We start from the raw sequence: 20609 nt of genomic DNA on the forward strand, positions 1-20609 counted from the left end.
GAGGTCAGCGCCTAGGGATCTTACCACTGGCAACGCGCTGGGGTGCGCGGAAGGTGCGGGCCGTGCGCTCTGCGCTCCGCGCGCTGACACCGGGCACCCGAGCACCAGGAGGGGGAGACTTGGTCCCGCTTATCCCCCGCTGTGCTAACTTCAGACTGCCTTAGCTGAGGGCGGAGAGAGCGCACAGCCAGGGCAAGAAAACTTCTCCACCTACAAAGTTTCACCTTGCCGTGGGCGGGGGAGGGGCGGGAGGAAACGCGACCCCCGCGGGGCCAGGCGCGGCGAGCGGGCGGCAGGAAGGGCGGGGGCCGGTTTCCCCCTCTGGGTGGTGCCAGTCCCCACCTCGGCGGTCCTCCGACCCGCCGACGAGGCGGACGAATTGCAAGCGAGACAAACAGACAGACACGTGCTGGGTCGCACGCGCGGGCGGGCGGACGGGAGAGCTCCTGGGTCCCGTCACCTCGCGGTGCCTCCCGCCTGGACGCGCCCGGGCCGCTGCGGGCCGCGCGCGCCGATGCCCGGCTGAGTCACCGCCGGGCAGCGCGCGGCTGCCTAGGGGCGGAGGCAGCGCGGCCGACGGGCGGGCGGGGCGCTAGGGCTCGGCCCGGCCGCAGGTGACCCAGAGGCCCTCGCCGCCCGCAACGCTCCGAGAGCTTTGTGACCAGATGCGGAGCCGGGCGAAGGGCGCGAGCCAGATGCGGGGCGACAGCTGACCCGCTGCGAGGAGGCGGGGAGGCGCGGAGCGCGCGGGTGGTCCCTACGCCGCTGACTTCTCCTCTGCCGGTTCCTGGGCACTTCAAGGTAAAAAACTACAGCCCCCCTCAGATCCCGCACCCCACCTCTCTTCTGCTTTCTTTTGTTCCCCTAAGAGACCTGACTGCTGTTCCAGAGGATGTAGGAGAGACTTTAGGGGCTTCGGAAACAGAAGGGATGTAGACACAGGGAGGTGGGAACTAGAATTGGACTTGTCGCTTTCAGGGGTTGTTTCTGGTCACCTGTGTGACTTGGACGGGAGAGGGGCCGCTGGGGCTGTAGGCGCTGAATGACTGTTATGGCCCAGCAAGTTTCAAGGCTGTGATCTGACTCAGCCCTCACAGAAGGGATCCGGTCACCCTGTCCAGGGTGATGCAGCTGGCAAGGTTTGAGCCAAGCCATTTCCTTGTTCCCAGCTCTGATTTATCTGTATTATGTGAGGGTCTTTCCAAGGGGCAGGTGTTTCGGGGACGGTGAGAATTCTTCATTTCTGGCAAACACACAGGGCTTGTGATCCATCGTTTTCAATCATACCTTACCTCTTAAGTGAAATAGATTAGAACCAGAGATCCCTGTTTCGACTGGTGCTGGTGTTGACCCAATACAGAAAGCACCCATAAAAAGTACAATGCAGAATTTACTCCAAAGTATGGTGGTTTCCCGTTTCATATCTCTTATGTTTTAAAAAGAGCCATTTGCTATTTGGCAGTTGGAAAGGGTTCCTGGGGCTCACGCATGAATAGTTGCCTAGTGGATTTTCCCTTATCACAGTTTTATGTTCAAAGGAGCTCTTGAGCAGAATGAAATATTGTCAACTCTCTTAGGCAAAATAATCAGGATACTTTAATTGCCAAGTTAAGATGGCCCGTGAATATGAGAGGATTGGAAAAGCCGATGCAGGAGGGAATATAGACTGAATTTTAAGAAGACTGTTCACATTTTGTAGCATTGGGTGGAGATTTATTCTGTGGTTTCCATCAGCCAGACACATGCACATTGCCATGCAAATGAATTCAGAAAAACATTATTTTCCTTTACAGCTAAACTATTATAGCTGACTAATGAATTTTTGCTGCATGAAGATGATCTGAAAATGATGTACATCATGATTCTCTTTGCTACTGGGACATAAATTGTGCTTTTATGTGAACAGTGTAAGTGATGCTGGGATTATTTGCAGGTATATAGCTTTCCTTTCCAGCTAGAAGCTTCTTGGGCTTTGTTTGCAACCCGTCAAAATCCATAAAGGAAAAATGATGAGGTGCTTTAGTCTCTTGTGGCAAGTCTTTTACTTTTTGAACTGATGAATGACACAAGTAATATTTACATCACTTGTAAGAAATTTTTGTAGTACTAAAAAACGTGTCTGATTGCCTATAAAATATACTGGTAGTTTAAAATTTGTGTTCAGTTTTCAAACTTAACAGAGCATAAGCCAATAGCTATTAACTTAAACATATCTTGTTTTGAGTAAGATGGGATTTATGACAGATAGAAGACCGTCTGTTGCCTACTCCTTTTTCAAAGATGCTTTGTTCTTGATCATTTGCAATACGGATTTATATTTGATGCTTTCAGAATTAGAGGATGAGGTTTATCTGAATGATAAAAATGTACCAGATGAACCATGGCCAATCACTGTGAAAGCTCAAAACTAATATTTTCACTACTTTTAAACCTACAATCAGAGAAAAATAACATTTTTCTAAGTAGAGGAAATTCCTATAATTTATTAATTCATTTTAAGACCTTATAAGCATATACCCTACAGTAATCTTGAATTTTCTTCTTAATGAGGGCTTGATTTCTTGATACATTTTAAGAATCAACTGTTGTAGCTGTTGTCAGAAACAAATAGTTCAAAATAGAATTGGTCTAGTTTTTCTTTTGCCAATCTGTATAATAGCCCCAAGTGAACTTTTCTTCTCAAATATGGTTATTTTAAAGTGAATAACTCTGAAGGACACTTTCCTCTCAGGACACCCACTTTGTCTAGTGGCTACATCAAAGCAATTTTAAGGTAGCACACACATTCAGATCGCCTCCCATCTCGCTGCTCCTTCCTTCTCGTCCTCTTCTCTTTTCTTGGTCACAACCCTTTCCAAACCCTCTGTGTCCACATTTCTCCATTCCAGTTTCCTGGTTTCTTCTTTACTGTCATTACATTTAGTGATTCTCATCAGAGCCATCTATGCTTTCTTTTCCCCGTCCCTGAGATTTCCCTTGGTTTACTATGTTTGTTCATGGGACGCCTAGTTTTCTTATTGTGCTCGCTTAGGGGGAGAAAATACATGCAGAAACTTAAATGCCAGGGAATTTGTTTCTTTTTCTTGGCTGATGTATGTTGGAACTCATGTATTTGACACCAAGCCCTCAGGGCAGAGTTTTCTGCATAGGCTTTTCTCAGTGCAAAATAAATAGTCAGCTCTTAGTAATAAATGATAGGTACGCTGACTAATGTCAATTCAGGATTACTTTGATTCTCTGTTCTTAACAGACACCGAGTTGCTGCCAGGCCCACATTTGCCTCACCAAAAATAACTGAACTTTACTTTGAGTATCATATGTGCTGGGTACTAGGAGTATTTTTTCTTTAAAGGAAATAATGAATGATCTGCCCATCTGCCCCTGAAGGGTTTACAATCTAGTTATGCAGACAGGCATCACATACATAAAATGGAGTGCAAATCCATATAATCTTTAAGGGGACATTATATGAGAAAGACAGTAAAAATATTCCCATTTGCTACTAAGTAACAGAATTTTTTAAAAATCAAAAGATTTGAGTCTAGGCTTGGGATTGTGGCTCAGCAGTAGAATGCTTGCCTAGCGTGTGTGAGGCCTTGGGTTCAATCCTCAGCATCACATAAAAATAAATAAATAAAACAAGGATGTTGTGTCCAACTACAACTAAAAAATAAATATATTTTTTAAAAAGATTCGAGTTTAAAGACTTTAAATTTTTCAAGCAGCTTCTTCATGTATCATCTTTCTGATACTGGGAGCTGGGTATGACTGATATTAATAGCTTAATAGTCCCATATAATAGTCAAGGAAACTGAACTTGAGCCCAACCCCATCCTCTCAATAGCACCACATACCCAAGTCATCAAGCCAGGCTCACTCTTGGAGAAATTTTTCCAATGAGCTTATCGGATGGAATCTGTAAGTTAGTGATAGATGATGAATCTAACATTTCCTGAAGTTTTTCTCATCTCCTCCCTCTCTATCTCTATTTCTCCTTTTCTCTTTTTGTAGTAGGACATACCAAGTAAAGGCCTCATTCATATGTGTGGGGTGTTCTCCTGTTATCAGATTAAAAGCTGTGAGTAATTTTGTAATCTGCACTTTCATCAGAGAGCTCATTCTCAGATATCTCTTCAGCTGTGTTAAACAGTTTAAAATATTCCCCTTGGGTTTTGTTTCAATAAAAACATCCAGTAAAATCTGACTACTTTTGCTTTTCAAGGGAAAAAATGAAGAAAGTGTTTTTATAAGCTGTAAAATATAATTGAGAGAAAAATCACACATGTGGCATTATAGCAGGAGGTGTGAGCACTGTGAAATGGGGAATAGTTAACTTTGCAATCACACACAAAGGCATATGCATTTCTTCCTGTGATTGTGTAAGCATGTGCAAGTGTGTTTATGCAGGTTACTCTTGTTGATTTTTAAATCTGTGATAAATTATGTAGCTATAGGCCTCCCAGAAATCAGCTAAAGACTCTGGGACATATACATTATATAATGGGTGATAGAACTTTAAAATGTTTCTTGTAATATAATGAAGGAAATGTGGTTAGAGAATTACCAGTTCTAATGAGAGTCAGGTTCTTATACTCTGAAAATGTGATTGAGGATTTAAGTCATTCATGCAGAATGATTTGTTGAGCACCTACTAGGCTTAGTTCTAGATATCGGTGTTTTAGTAGAGAATAAAGCAGAAAAACAACTTCTGACCTCATGATGCTCTCTTCTGTTGAGGCAAGTGAGCAATAAACATGCAAGTCAAATGTGTTACATGTTAGGTAGTGATAAGAGCTGCATGGCAGAATAAAGTGGTGAAGGAGAATAGACACCATCAAAGCTTAAGAGGGGGTAGGGTGGTGATAGAAAAATTCAGTAGCGAGGTCAGGGAAGGCCTCACATCAAAGGTTTGAGCTAGAACCTATGGAGATGGGGGTGAGTCATGTAAATATTGGGAGCACTCCTCAAGAGTTCCCTTCTCATCTTGGTTTTTTTTTTTTTTTTTTTTTCCTGGAATCATGCAGTGAACAGCTTGCACAGCTGTTCACAGAGTCTCTGGTTTTAGGGGCTGGGGAATCTGGACAATGTCCACCACAGTTACAGTTTCAAAGATGAAAATAGAGGGGCGACCCATACCTCTTGGTTTATGAGGTATGGAAAGAAATGTACAGCATTTCTCTACATTCCCCTGAGCCATGTTCCATCAGAGATATTGGTCCATTTGGACCTCCTTATTTTCTATACTGTGAGCCTAGTCCACGGCCTTTGTTGCCGATCCTTTCCAAAGTATGAACCTAGAGACAGGAAAGGAGGCAATTGCTGATGTTGTGCAGCCTCTGTGCTGTGCGCTTCTCTTTTCCTTCTCTTCTCTTGCCTTTCCAGTGTTAAGGAACCACGTTTGATTTTCTTCCTCCTTTCCTCCTCCCTCTGTTATGACCTATGTCCTGAATGAAGATTTGGAAATAGGTAACTTAAACGAGCAAAACTAACCGTTTCACTAGGAGCTAGTTATTGCTTGGAAAACGCCTTACCTGAGGGGACAGTCACCATTTGGCATCATGAGAGTCACCTTAAGGCTCAGGATGAGAGGCCCAGGCCCAAGCGGTACTTGGCATCTTTCAAATTTTCAAAAGAAGCTAAACATCTCCCAGTTTTAAAATGTTGATTCAGTGTCTTTAAAACACTCTAAGGCCTAAAGAGACAGAAAGTCTGCAGGCCATATTTGGCCCCTGGGGGTTCCAGGTACACACTCTGGTTCCTCACTATGTCTGCCAAGTTGTCCCCTGTGGAACCTTTGGGTCCTGTAGGATTCCGCATCGGGCACAGCCAGAGCCCCATAACCACTTCTGAAAAATATTTTATTTTTTATAATTCTCAAAATTTTCCCTTGTAAATCAAGCAATTCAAAAAAGAAAAAAAATATTTTATAATTGATCACCTATTGTTACATACTTATTTTCTCAACTTATCAACCCACATATTGTGCATCAAGTAGGTGTATTTCTAAAGTAAAGAATAGTCTAGTTGTTTTATTCTTAAACTGAAATAGTCATTCTCTGAAATCTGAATCCATCCTAACTTTATATATGAACTTAATTCCCAAGTTCTCTCATTCAGGATAAAACCTCACATTGGAATATTGGCTTTTTTTTTTTTTTTTTTTTAATCTGACAGAACTTTGCCTGTTGTTATTCCTCTGCCATTGAAATTCAAAACTTGCACCGCCTTGCTGGTTTTGTGTGCCCTTTAAAAGCAATCAGATCAGTGTTGCAATCTATTTTTTCCAAAGGAATAAAAGCTCACAGGTTATGCACTAACTTGTTTCTTTAGTCCTAAAAAACTCGGTGAAATGCCTGGGCTAGCTGCCTTTGGAAGGCCATTGTGTTAGAAAGGAAGATTATGTACCGTATTTCTTCCTACTATTTTAAATGCAAATATAATAATGTCATGAAATGGTGCACAAACTAAGATCAGTGCCCTTTTCCTGTTTTGAAATGATCTTATGTTCCCCAGTAGTTGGAAATCTGAGACGGTACCTAGAATCTCAGGTCCAATTTTGAAGTTGAATGTAAAAGAAAGAAAGAAAAGAAACATTGGTATTGAGATCTTTCTTGCTCATCACATATCCTCAGAAAACCTCTCCTGATCAAAAGTGTGTTGTTTTCATGTGACATGTGAGTTGACAGAATTTGGCAATTTCTTATGGCTTATCGGAGGTGGGGGGAAGGGATTATCCAAATTGTTGGATAAGACCAAGGACGATTTTTAATTTTTAATATCTTATTGAAAATATCCAGAAGAACATTTAAAGCTGGAATATTTTAACATATGATAGTAGTCTTTACAAATCTGAGAGAGAGGTGGAGTAAATTTGTTTAACAGAGGTAGGTCAAGTCCTTTGGGGCCAATTCATGTGGGAGAGAAAAAGTCAACCAAGTTTTGGGTCCAAAAGCAACTCAAACTCACTTTAAAAATTAGAAACAAAAAAATGAGTGTTGGCTTTGCTTGGGACCAGTGCATTTTCCTTCTTGAAGTTTTAAACCTAGGGGTCTTTTAAGGGAAATTTAATCCATGTGTTTTTGATTCACTAAATCTTAAGCCATTATCCATAAACTGTGTGTCCCTCTGAGCTCTTTGATGTCTCAGAAATCTTTGAAACCATGTAAGGCCCCTTTTTTTTTGTTCCAGAAAAAAAAAAAAAAAAAAAATAGGAAGTTGGTTTTGCTAAGGGTCAGTAAACAGCATCTTTAAAAATCCATGTTAGGTATAAAATCCTGCAACCATGACAGCATGGATGTTTGAATGAATACTAATGCATTTTTGATGTGATGTGAAAAAATATAAGTACCCTTAAAGACTGTGTACTCTGGTATTCAGTCAGAATCCTTACTAATACCAAGGAAATGATTTGGACACACCTCCTCTTTCTATTGCAATATAAAGCCCAAATATTTATAATTTTTTTTTCTTGGCACGTAGTAGGTACGCAGTAAATATTTTGTTGGGTGTTAAATGAATGACTTTTTCTTCTGCCTAGAACCTTCCGGCTAATGTCAATCTCTCTATTCAATATCAATACCCATCTGTCATGTCTTGGAACGAGACATTGTGAGTCGGTGACCTGTTTCAACAAATTTTAAAAATAAGCCATCTAACTAAATATATGACATTTATTGAAATTCATTTTGTACCATGAAGCAACTGCCTTGCAAAGAGTGCTGAAAATAGGAAGGAATTTCTAGGCTAATTTGATTAAATATTCAGTTGTTACCATATGCTTTCTGAAAATTGATTTTTCCTCTTTTGCTATTCCTGTCATCCTTCCTCCCACCTTGACATGCTTACTGATTGAAAGCTATGCACAGAAAAGGGAAGGTCACTTGCATGCATGTTCAAGCAGGCTCAGAAAATGTAATGCTGTAATCATAAGTTGCCATAATACAGCAGGGAGGAGAGAGGGGTATTCAACCATAATAAAGGTGTTGCGTTTTGCTCCAAATTGCATGGATGACACATCTTTGAACTCTATTGTACAGAGGAAAACACCTTCTTACGGTTGTCAGATTTCCTGTTAGTAAGTGTGTATTTTCTGGTAACTGGACTTCCCTGGTGGACTGAGCAAAAACAGGTAGCTTTGAGAGCAGTTGAAATGCAGGTGATCAGAGTGCAGGGCTGCTTGGGACTGAAACATGGGTATTGAGATCTTTCTTGCTCATCACATATCTTCAGAAAACCTTTCCTGATCAAAAGTGTGTTGTTTTTGTGTGACATGTGAGTTGACAGAATTTGGCAATTTCTTATGGTTTGTATGAGGTGGGGGGAAGGGTAGATTACATCGTTATGGTCTTTAAGCAGACTTCCTTCGTTGACCCTGAAGGTTTATGCAATACATACATCATCATTAAAGCTTGTTCTGACATTTAATTACACATGGAACTATATAAGGGAGTAACTTATTTGTACAGTGTAGACATCTTAATTTTTATTTCTATGGTTGGCTGAAACTACCAGTAATAATCATGTATCAATGTGTACACTTTCACATTTAGAAGATTTTTTAAAATCCAATTAAAAGATCTCATGCCTCAATAAATGAACAAATACCTCTTTATTTGTACATTTGGGAAGAGGTATTTCAATTTTAAGAACATTTTTCATAATTACTCTCATACCACAGATATTAAAAATAGATGATAAAGGAGAGGACCTGGAGGTTTTGATGAGGTATTGGGTTGATGACATAAAGGGTTAATAGTGGGTGAAGACATGAAGGGTCAAGGGCATGGGTACATTCTAAGTCATGAGTAGTGTTGCAAGTGAACCAGACGGCCTGTCTTCTAAATGGGAAAGAGACAGGTTAAAATGGGAAATAAGGAGAAACTCACAGAAAAATGATAGGGCACATGGTAAGCAAAGTTTAAGCTTGCCCTCTACTTCTGTCTTATGTGGCTGGATTCTGGGAGAAGATACACTGTCATCTATTCTGTGGTTTGTTTTCCCCCAAATTCATGAGTAGTGTACTTGGTCCCAGGGTGGTGGTATTGGGAAACAGTGGTGCACCATTAAGAGGTGGGTTGTAGTAGGAGGTCCATATGATGCGGAATCATGCCCTCAGAAGGGATTGTGGGACTCCAGGGTCTCAGGCTCCTGGCTTCTTGTGTGAGCACTTACTGTGACACTATTCACCATGAGGTCTTGCCAGAAGTGAGACAGTGCAGGCACCCTGCCCTTGAACCCAAAACTGTGAGCTAAGTCAACCTTTCTCTATGAAGTTAGCCGCTTCTGGTATTTCATTGTAGTAGCACAAAGTTGATTAATTTGGTCTTTTCAGTCCTAAATCAGACCTTGTAGTGTGTCCTACCCCTTAGCTACTAGTAAGAATAGCATGAGTACAAACAGAAGCATAAACAGCTGACTGTCTGTGGCGTATCCCAAGTACTCTATTATCTACTTTCACAGACTCCATATAAAATTACATCTTTAATATAAGGAAGTCATAATATTAAAAGAAAAATCAACAAGTTTATAAATGTTTTACGTCATTTTCATGACTGAAATCTTTTTGGTATATTTCCTCATTATGATGTATTAATTACTGCAGGGATCAAAACTTATGACCCATAAACATCATATTTATAATCAGTTTCCATTGTAATATCACCTGCTGGGGATGTGAACTAACATTCCTTGAAGATATTATCTTGAAGCCATTTCTTTGGGCTTTGACTATACAAAGTTCAAGCCAAAGCGTATATGGGAATTACATATTCTAAACACAGATGCAGATGGTTATCTAAAGTCTGAAGGAAAGCTCATATCAGGGTCTGCCTTCTCTCACTGACTTTTTAAAGCCCCCTTAGGTGAGCAGCTGTCAGCTAACTGTGGCTTCACATTCAGGAAGAATTGCTCCCATTGCAGCCAGAGACTACTGTCCAGAGAGAGCCCACGGGCTAACCACTATCTAGTTAGGACCACAAACAAATAAAATCCATTTTGGACCTGGGTGAACCTTTGAGCTTAAAATATTACCTGAGCTATTATTGTTGTCTTTAAATGAGCATCAAATAGTACAATTTTAAAGTTTTCTTGAATGACATAAAGAAGCAGCCAAAGCAGAGATTGTTGACAGAAAAAAAAAAAAAGTTTCCTTCTAACAGAAATGAATATGCATTTTGGACTTTTCAAAAATTCTCTTTCCATCTTGTCAAAATTAAGAGACTTCTAAATTTTATTTTAGTCTCATTAACACATTACTTGGATTGTTCATTGAAATCTGTACATCAAGGCCCAATGATTTTAGATTTTCTTCTGGTCTTCAAAGAGCTTACAAAAAAAAAAAAGTTCTTTAAATCACCAGAAAAGTGCAGATAAAACTCCAGACAGTTTCATTAATGACAATGAAAGGTGACAGCCCTTGAATCTATGTCATAAGTTGATTAATTACTTTCCAAATGTTATTAAAGATTCTAAATGAATAACTAGACTGGTATTCAGGACAAAGGCTCTCCCACAATTCCTAAATGGGGTTTTAATTTTCAGAGATAAATGATCATTATATCTAATTAATTTCTTAAACATCTTTAGACTGTTGGCATTATTGAGAGAAGAGTATCTGTTTCAGTATATTTTCTTTTCCTTGAAGTTGCTCCTTTCAGATTTCAATAAAGCTGGTTTTGAAATAAAAATAATCAAATGCTGGCATTTCCTGTTAATAAAGGTCCATAGATCTGATGAATTATGTAAACATTACAAGGAATTTACTACCTAGATCATAACCGTATAACCATTTAGTACCTAAGACTTAGCTGACTGTGTACACACATAATGGGAATGGCACTGTGCATTCAGATAAGGATTGTTTAAGTCAATTTTTGTTCCTGTTTTAGTTACTTGAACCAATCCACTGCATTCACTTCTCTTACTAGCTGCCGCAGTCTGGCTGGGCACAAATGCCGCAGTCTGGCTGGGCACACAATCACGAGCCACCACACAGCTTGTAGATTCAAACAGCAACTCTTTATTCCCGAACTCACACCAGCCGTCTACAATCACGTTCTGGGGAAATCCACGTTCTCTGCCCAAATCCACATCCACTGGGCTTCTATCTCCAAAATATACTGTCTGAATCCCGTGAGAACTCAAGGGGAACTCAGGCAGCAGGATACGCCCTATTCCCAGCAGGAATAATCTTAAACCTTAAACCTGGAACCTAAACTGGGAACGCCCTAATCTGCCTTGGTCCTTGAGCAAGGTCACCTACATTCAATGTCAGCAACATGGGGTACGCTGGCAAGGAAATTGTCATACCTACTTGGCTAATGGCTCCCAGCATCTCCCCCCTTCTGATTAATTAAACAACAAGCAATGTGGCTTAAGGACCGTGCCTGGTAGGTTGTCCAATTCAACATATGGTTCTTACCCGTCATCGGAAAACTGACCTTTAGGCGTCAGCCTCCTGTCTTAGGTTGATACCACTGCAATTGAATCATACCCGTCACTGACTACCGGTCCAGCATACAGCCATACTTGTGGATAGGTCTATGCACCAGTGGGGGGGTGAGGTTCTTTGCCTCACCTCTGTTGGCCCCCAAATTTGGCCTTGGTGCCAGTGGGGGAGTGAGGTTAATGTGGCTTATGGACCGTGCCTGGTAGGTTGTCCAATTCAACATATGGTTCTTACCCGTCATCGGAAAACTGACCTTTAGGCGTCAGCCTCCTGTCTTAGGTTGATACCACTGCAATTGGATCATACCCGTCACTGACTACCGGTCCAGCATAAGCCATTGGCCCCCAAATTTTAGACCATCACTAGCAGAAGGGAGGAGGATACAGAAATGCCACGACACCAAGCCAATTGACGGCTCCTTGGGAAAAAATTGCATCACTGGTGACACCATCAGCAAAGATATGTCAGCACTACCACAATTAACATGGGGTGCGCTGGCAAGGAAATAAAAATTGCATCACTAGTGACACCATCAGCAAAGATATGCCAGCATTACCACAATTCGCTGCACCAAACGATAGTTACATAGTCCAGGCAAGTTCTGCAAGCAGTTCAAAGCAGAGGAATCTATCAGTATGTCCATTTCCTCCCCAAATCCGTTTCCTCCCAAAGTAAGTTGACTCTTTGATTGAGCATTACTTGTTGAGTTCTTCACCGGCACTGGGATGGAGATAGGAATTCTGGCAACGATGCTAAAGAGACATTATCCTGAAAAGAATTATTAAATATAATGAAAAGGAAAGGTGAAAGTAAACAAACAGATCTGTTAACCTACTTTAAAAACAATCCTTAACAGCTGTTTACCTAATTTAAATTAGTAAACAAACAGATCTGTTAACCACCTTTAAAAACAATCTTTAACAGCTGTTTACCTAATTTAAATTAAACCATTTAAATCTCGTGAATAAAAATAATAATAATAATTCGGATCCATTTTTTCATGAGCGCTCCTCATATAAGAAATATGGACATACGCACATACAGACATACAACACAAAACACAAGAGTGTACACAAACGTACAACACATAAGAAAATAGTAAAGGCCTTGTAGCTTTACCTAGGTGAAATCTCCATTGCAATGTTTAAAAACTCCACCGTCAAAAAATAAAACTGATCAGAAAAACATTAACCTAGGTTTGTATGAGCTCAAAAAATAAAAATAGAACCTTATGATGTGGAAAAATGCAATAATAAAATAGCTATTGAAAAAAGCATCCTGGTTAATCACTGTCGCAGATGTAAGAATGGCCAAGCTGGAGTTCTGGATATCAGCTGTTATGGATTTGAGTCAAATCATCTTCTTTTCGATCTGTAGAGACTGTTTTAGTTAATCTCTCTGGAATCCAAATGGGCTGCTGTTCTCCCTGTGGAAAAACACAAACAGACCCCCGACTCCAGACAATCACTGGGTCAGGACCTTTCCATTGTCCTGTTAGAATATCTTTCCAAAGTACTTTAGGCTTATGTACATTTTTTGGATACATATGCCTTTCCGCAGCACTAAGTCCTGATGAATCCAAATTTAAAAAGTTTAGAGTAAAAAGCGTTATTTTAAGTTTATCTTTGGGGGATATATACCCCTTTCCAATTCCCTCTTTTTGCTTTAATAAGTATGTTTTAATAGTTTGATGAGCTCTTTCAACTATGCCTTGTCCCTGTGGATTGTATGGGATTCCTGTTATATGAGTAATACCAAATGATGAGCAAAATTGTTTAAAAGAGGTAGAGGTATAGCCAGGACCATTATCGGTTTTTAACTGTTTAGGAACGCCCACAGTGGCAAAATTTTGTAAGCAATGAGCTATAACATCTTTAGTTTTTTCTCTGGCATGAAGGGAGCCCATCAAAAATCCAGAAGAAGTATCAACTGTAACGTGTAAATATTTTAATTTTCCAAATTCTGGCAAGTGTGTGACGTCCATCTGCCAAATATGGTTAGGTATCAGTCCTCTAGGATTGACTCCAAGATTAACTTGTGGTAAAAATGTCACACAATTTTGACATTGTTTTATTATATGTCTGGCTTGTTCCTTAGTTATTTTAAAACGCTTTTGTAAAGTATTAGCATTAACATGAAACCTTTTATGAAAATTTGTAGTTTCTTCAAATGTAGAGAAAATATGTATGTCATGTGTAGTTTTATCTGCTAAATCATTGCCTAAACTAAGGGCTCCAGGCAATCCTGTATGTGCCCTAATATGTCCTATGAAGAATGGATCTTTTCTGTCCCAGATTAGACTTTGTATAGTGGAAAACAAAGAGAAAACAGTAGAAGAAGGGGAAATCCTACCAGCATCTTCAAGAGATACTATAGCATTAACTACATACTGACTATCAGAAAATAAATTAAATACAGAATCTTTAAACATCACAAAAGCTTGTAAAACTGCATTAAGCTCTACCTTTTGAGCTGATTGTTTGGGTACTAAAAATGTAAAAGTTTGATCAGGGGTAACTACTGCTGCTGTACCATTATTTGACCCATCAGTGAATATATTTGGAGCATTCATGATAGGTGTTTTTCTTGTCATTTTAGGAAAAACTACAGGATGCTTAGACCAAAAAGACAACAAAGGATTAGATGGTAAATGATTATCAAATGAAACATTAGATTTACACATGATTATTGCCCAAGTATTTAACTCATTAGCTAACTCATCAATTTGATCCATAGTATATGGAGTAATAATTTTATTGGGAGAAATTCCAAACACTCCCTTCGCTGCTTTTATTCCTTTGAATATTAATTGTCCTACAGCCTCAGGATACCTAGTAAGAATAGTGTTAGGAGAATAAGATAAATGTATCCATAATAATGGACCTTCTTGCCAAAATACTCCTGTAGGGATATTTTTTGTTGGTAGTACAATAAATAATAAAGGCAAACTTATATCAATTCTATCCAAATGTATGTTTTCCATATATGTTTCAATAATTTTTAATGCCTTTCTTGCTTTAGGAGTTAACATGCGGGGTGAATTTGGATCTGATGGACCTTTTAGAATATCAAATAAAGGTCCCAACTCTCCTGTTGGTATACCTAGATAAGGCCTTATCCAATTTATGTCTCCCAATAACTTTTGAAAGTCGTTAAGTGATTTGAGTTGATCTACTCGTATTTGAATTTTTGGTGGACGGACCATGGTTGAGGATAATAGAACTCCTAAATAATTAATTGGAAAATTTAATTGTACTTTATCTATTGCTATCTCTAGATTATAATTTTTTAATAAGTTTGTAAGTGTGGCATAACATTCCAGCAATATGTTTTTATCTTTATGTGCCAATAATACATCATCCATATAGTGAAATATTTGTAGTTCAGGATTTTGATTTCTAAGTGGCTGGATTGCTTTGTTAACATATATTTGACACATAGTTGGACTGTTAGCCATCCCTTGAGGGAGTACTTTCCATTCATATCTCTGATCAGGACCTTCATGATTTAATGCAGGGATAGTAAATGCAAAACGTGGACTATCCTTGGGATGAATTGGAATTGAAAAAAAACAATCTTTAATATCTATAGCTAAAACATGCCAAGTTTTTGGCAAAGCAGACAATTGAGGAATCCCTGATTGAGCAGGTCCCATAATAACCATCTCATTATTAATGGCTCTTAAATCTTGCAATAATCTCCATTTACCAGACTTCTTTTTGATGACAAAAATGGGAGTATTATGGGGAGATATGGAAGGTTGTATATGTCCTTCCGCTAATTGTTGTTTGACCAGATCATGGGCTACTTGTGTCTTTTCTTTAGTCAGGGGCCACTGAGGAACCCACACTGGTCTTTCTGATTTCCAAGTAATTTTGATTGTCTCAGTGGCCCTTTCTGAAAATCCAACCCATGTCTGTCTGTTCCTTGATCTATTTGTACTGGTGCTGCTATACCTTGCCCTTGTTTTCCTAATCTTTTTTCTTTCCTAAAGCCTTGTCTAGCCCTAGTAGTGGGCGCATTAGGATTGATGTTATTTGTTAACGTCAAACCTAATTGATCTAGGACATCTCGTCCCCATAAATTTATAGGAAGATGATCCAATACATATGGCTGTATAGTTCCTTCACATCCTTCAGGATCCTTCCAATCTAATATCATAGAACTTCTATGGGGATTAGTCGCCACTCCTAGGCCTCGAAGCGTTTGAGTGGCTTGTTGTAATGGCCAATGTTTTGGCCATTCTTGACGAGATATGATGCTAAGGTCAGCTCCTGTGTCCAGTAGCCCATTAAACTCATGACCTTGAATATTTAGTTTTAGCATTGGGCGAGAATCTAAATTTAAAGACAACATAGCCCAATCTACACCTGTGGAGCCTAATCCCCTGGAACCTCTTTCTACACTATGACTAGGAAATTTATTATGTAGGCTGGGTATTATTAACAACTGTGCTATTCTATCTCCAGGTGAAATTACTGATATACCTCTTGGAGAACTAGCTATAATTTTTATTTCACCTACATAATCGGGATCAATTACCCCAGGACTTATCATAAGTCCTTTTAATGTAGATGAACTACGTCCCAATAATAAGCCTACTGTTCCTTGGGGAAGAGGTCCTTTTACTCCTGTGGGAATGATTTGAACTCCCATCTCTGGAGTTAATACTGCTCTGTCAGAGGCGCAGATGTCCAACCCTGCGCTCCCTCGGGTTTGTCTGATGAGGGATTTAATGGACAATGTGTCCTGGGCACTACCCTGATGGTGCTGCTGGGATCCTCCACTGCCCCGTATATTTGTGGTTGTGGGCCCCGGAGCATTGGGCCCCCCTGTCCGTTTTTTGGCAATGGAGCCTGATGCCTTTCTCCACGATATCTTGGATAAATACCTGGTCTTTGTCTGTTTTTTGATAAGGGAGTACCTTCTATGGTGGTTTGAGAACGGCATTCATTAGCCCAATGTCTCCCTCTACGGCATCGTGGGCAAATACCCGGTATTCTATTCCTTTGATACCTACTTTTGTTAAACCCTCCTCCTATGGGGCAATTCCTTTTAAAATGTCCTGTTTGTTCACAATCATAGCATGTTTTTGGCCTGGCATCTAAAGCCTGTTGTACTGCAGCTGCCAAGACTTGCCCTTGTTCATTAATATCTCTACATAATTTAATATATGTGTTTAAATCTTCATGTCTCCATGGTCTAATAACCTCTCTGCAGCAACGATTTGCTTGGTCATAAGCCAGTTGTTTTATTAATGGCATTGCTTGTTCTGTATCCCCAAAAATTTTGGCAGCCGTTTGAATTAGCCTATCTACAAAGTCAGCGTAAGGTTCATTAGCTCTCTGTATTACCTTAGATAGCTGACCGTGTAAATCTCCATGTCCTTGTAAAGTCTTCCATGCCCTAACTGCGTCTGCAGCAATTTGTGCATATATAGCAGGATCATATTCAATTTGTTGCCATTGACCCTCATAAGGTCCTTTTCCTAACAACATATCTAGATTTCTTTGAGGGTAACCGGCTGCTGCATTTCGCCTAGCTGTCTCCGTGCAAAATTCCTCATTGGCAACCTTCCATAACAAATATTGTCCTCCATTTAGTACAGATTTACACATGCTAGCCCAATCTGCTGGCGTCATGTCCAAGTTAGTAATGGACTCAACCATGCTTACCGTGAAGGGAGCTTGGGGACCATAGGTTGTTACAGCCTCCTTTAACTGCTTCACTGTTTTAAAATCTAATGCACGGTGAATTCGCTGCCCTCCTGCCTGTTCAAGTACAGGGCATGCTAATCTTTGAGGTCCTGTCTCAGGATCCCATTTATCAACTACGGGGTTTGAGGGCCACTCAGCTGTCTCCATCGGTGGGGCTGTTGGTTGAATTACGCCCTCTTGTGATAAAACGGAGTTAGTAACAGCCTCCTGTTGTGGCCTTTTTCCTAACAACCCCTTTTCCTTTAAATTTTCTTCCTCTGTCTGACTAGCTCGAGAGACCTTCTCTTTTGTTTGATCTAAAATGTCTTTCTCCATGGTCTGAACCTCTAACAATTTACTTAACATCTTTTCGGTTTGTTTTTTACTTATTTCTAATCTACTATAAAGATAACGCAACCCAATAAGATAGCACAAAACAAAGCCGAAATTGAATGAAACAAAAACGGAATAAAAAATCATTGTATCAATTTTCTCTTCCTCAGGGCCGACAAACTTCAAACCTTTAGTCAACCATTTTTTCCAGTTTGCCTGAGAAATTTCTAGGGACAGGCAACTTGAAATAAAAACAAAATAAATCAAAACAATAACACATTGTTTTTTGAAATGGTCACCCATTCTTTCGCTCTTCCTCAGGGACGAGCAATTTCACTTACCTCCAAGCTTCAGAAGTTCCCCGTACGAGCCGCCAAATGCCACTGTCTGGCTGGGCACAAATGCCGCAGTCTGGCTGGGCACACAATCACGAGCCACCACACAGCTTGTAGATTCAAACAGCAACTCTTTATTCCCGAACTCACACCAGCCGTCTACAATCACGTTCTGGGGAAATCCACGTTCTCTGCCCAAATCCACGTTCTCTCCCAAATCCACATCCACTGGGCTTCTATCTCCAAAATATACTGTCTGAATCCCGTGAGAACTCAAGGGGAACTCAGGCAGCAGGATACGCCCTATTCCCAGCAGGAATAATCTTAAACCTTAAACCTGGAACCTAAACTGGGAACGCCCTAATCTGCCTTGGTCCTTGAGCAAGGTCACCTACATTCAATGTCAGCAACATGGGGTACGCTGGCAAGGAAATTGTCATACCTACTTGGCTAATGGCTCCCAGCAACTAGCAAATCGGGTTTCTTGTGTCTAGTCCCATTTTCCCCCAGACTCACTGTAGTGATGGCAGACACTCACCATTTTCCAAAGCTCATGGATGTCTTTAGCTCCCTTTATTTGCAGTGTAAGATCTCCTCTCGTATTTAGAGAGTAACAGAAGCTCACATGGTTTCCGTGTCACCCATTATTACCTCCTTGCTTCCATCTTAAACATTGAAATGGGCTTTTCAACCTGTTGCCCTGGTTCCGTTTTCCCCCACATCTTTGGTCACTTTGCTCCATCTATCCAGCCCTCTCTGTGTACCCTTTCCAGCTTTCAAGATTCCTTCACCTTTCATTACTCATTAGCTCTTTTACTCAATTTGCTGCTGCTTCAAGAAATAAATAAAACACAAATGTAAGGCAAGTAGTCACTCGTATTTCTCTTTATCCTTTTAAAAAACAATCTTGAAAATAAATTTCTAACCTATTTTCTCTACTTTCATTATTCCCATTCATTCCTTAACTCGTTTAACTCAAGTAGACTCTTTCATGCATCCAAGAAAGCCTCCTCACTAATCCCCAGTATCCTCCACATTGCTAAATCTAATGGACATTGGTTTTTGTCTCACTTGACTCTTCTGTGGAATACACTGTATTTACACACTGTATATCTTAGTCCTCCCTTCCTTAAAGTTCTTTAGTTTTGGGGGAAAAAAATTCAAACTTTTCCTCTTACTGCTCTATATTTAAATGTTTATTTCTGTCTTTTAGAATAAAGTTTGACTCTCCCTTATCTGAAATACTTGGGACCAGAAATGTTTCATATTTCTGGATTTTTTCCAGATTTTTGAAATATTTGCGTAGACTTTACCGATTGAACATTCCCAATCCCCAAATCCAAAATGCTCTGAAATTCAGAACTTTTGAGCATTTCAGCATTCAAAAGATTTCAAATTTTGGAGGATTTTGGATTTTGGATTCTCATTTGAGGGATGCTCAACTTGTATTAATTCAGATTCTAATCTCCTTGAGATTCCATCTGAATTCTTCCTTTCCACTCATTGAACATACCCTGGTTTGTCTCTCTTACTTCAATGACTTCAAATAAACTAATGGACCTGTGGATCCCACATTGCTGTTTTTGCTTCCTCTTTTTCATAGACCACCATCGATAGGTTGTTATTTATTTTATAGACACTGCTACTTAAATAACTAAAACAGATACCTCAGAGTTATTAACTAAACTAATTACTTTTTGTCTCCAAGCTCTCCACTTCCTATTTTCCTTACCTTTGTTTACGATACCCTATACAGACATTTTTGAGCCTTCCTCAACATCTCAGTCTCTCCTATGGTCCAAATCCATGTTGAATCATTGACACATACATTTTTTTTCTTCTCTAATGTCTTTCTAATCTAGTCTTCTTTTTCAATTTATATTGCCAAAATTTTTGTTCAAGATCATTCTTTCACATGTGAATTCATTCTGTTACCTCTTCATTTGACAAATGCTTACCAAGTGCCATGTAATGGCAGTAACATGGGGGCTAAAACTGGAGCTCATGGTCTAGTAGGAGACAGATAAATAAATTACAGCAAGACAGGCTAGATCAGGGGAAGGCAGATGTGATATATAAGCACATGAGAGTGTTCTCATTCCCATACTAGAAGATGAGAATAGATCAGAGAAGCCTTCCGAGAAGAAGTGCTACCTAAGGTGAAACTTGAAAGAGACGGAGGGTTATCCAGGTAAAATTGAAGACAAAAGTGTTCCATAACAATTGATCCCCATGTGTTGACATCTAGAGTATGAGAGCATGTGTCTTTCTTCAAGAACTGGAAGAGGGCAGGGTGACTAGTAGGGCAATGGTAAGAGGTAAGATTGGAGAGTCAGACAGAAGCTGAGTCATGCGTGACTTTTCAGCTCTGCTCAGGAATTGACCTTTTGTTTTGTAGAAAAAGACATATATTGTCAATTTAGAAAAATATCTCTTGTACATTGGGGAACAGATTATCAAGGCAAGAGTAGAGAAGGAAGACCAGTTAAGTTGTTGACCGAAGTGACACTGCCTTGAATGCTGAAAAGGGAAGAAAATGGACAGATCTCAAACACCTGGAATGGGAGTCATGGAAGATATCCTGGGAATTTGAGAAACGTTAAGCATTGCAGGAGTTGGCTTTTTGTCACTGTAGCCAAAATACCTAACATGAAGAACTAAAAGGAAAAGATTTACTTTGGCTTATGGTTGTCGAAGATTCGGTCCATGGTTGATTATCACCATTACTCTGGGACTGAGGTGAGGCAGAACATCATGGCAGAAGGAGGTGGCAGAGGAAAGCTGATTAGTTCATAACAG

The 20609-nt window shown here is 39.9% G+C and overlaps 1 protein-coding gene across 1 annotated transcript in view; it reads left to right on the forward strand.

Moving 5' to 3' along the window:
• Positions 1-261: 261 nt before the first annotated feature.
• The window catches only part of Met (MET proto-oncogene, receptor tyrosine kinase), a 117989-nt gene continuing 97641 nt past the window's right edge, over positions 262-20609 (forward strand). The window contains exon 1 of the mRNA XM_027926370.2: positions 262-801. The gene's annotated coding sequence lies outside the window, so the exon portion shown is untranslated. The remainder of the gene's footprint in view (positions 802-20609) is intronic.

This window comes from Marmota flaviventris, chromosome 1, assembly GCF_047511675.1.
Source record: "Marmota flaviventris isolate mMarFla1 chromosome 1, mMarFla1.hap1, whole genome shotgun sequence".
Taxonomy (NCBI): Eukaryota; Metazoa; Chordata; class Mammalia; order Rodentia; family Sciuridae; genus Marmota; species Marmota flaviventris.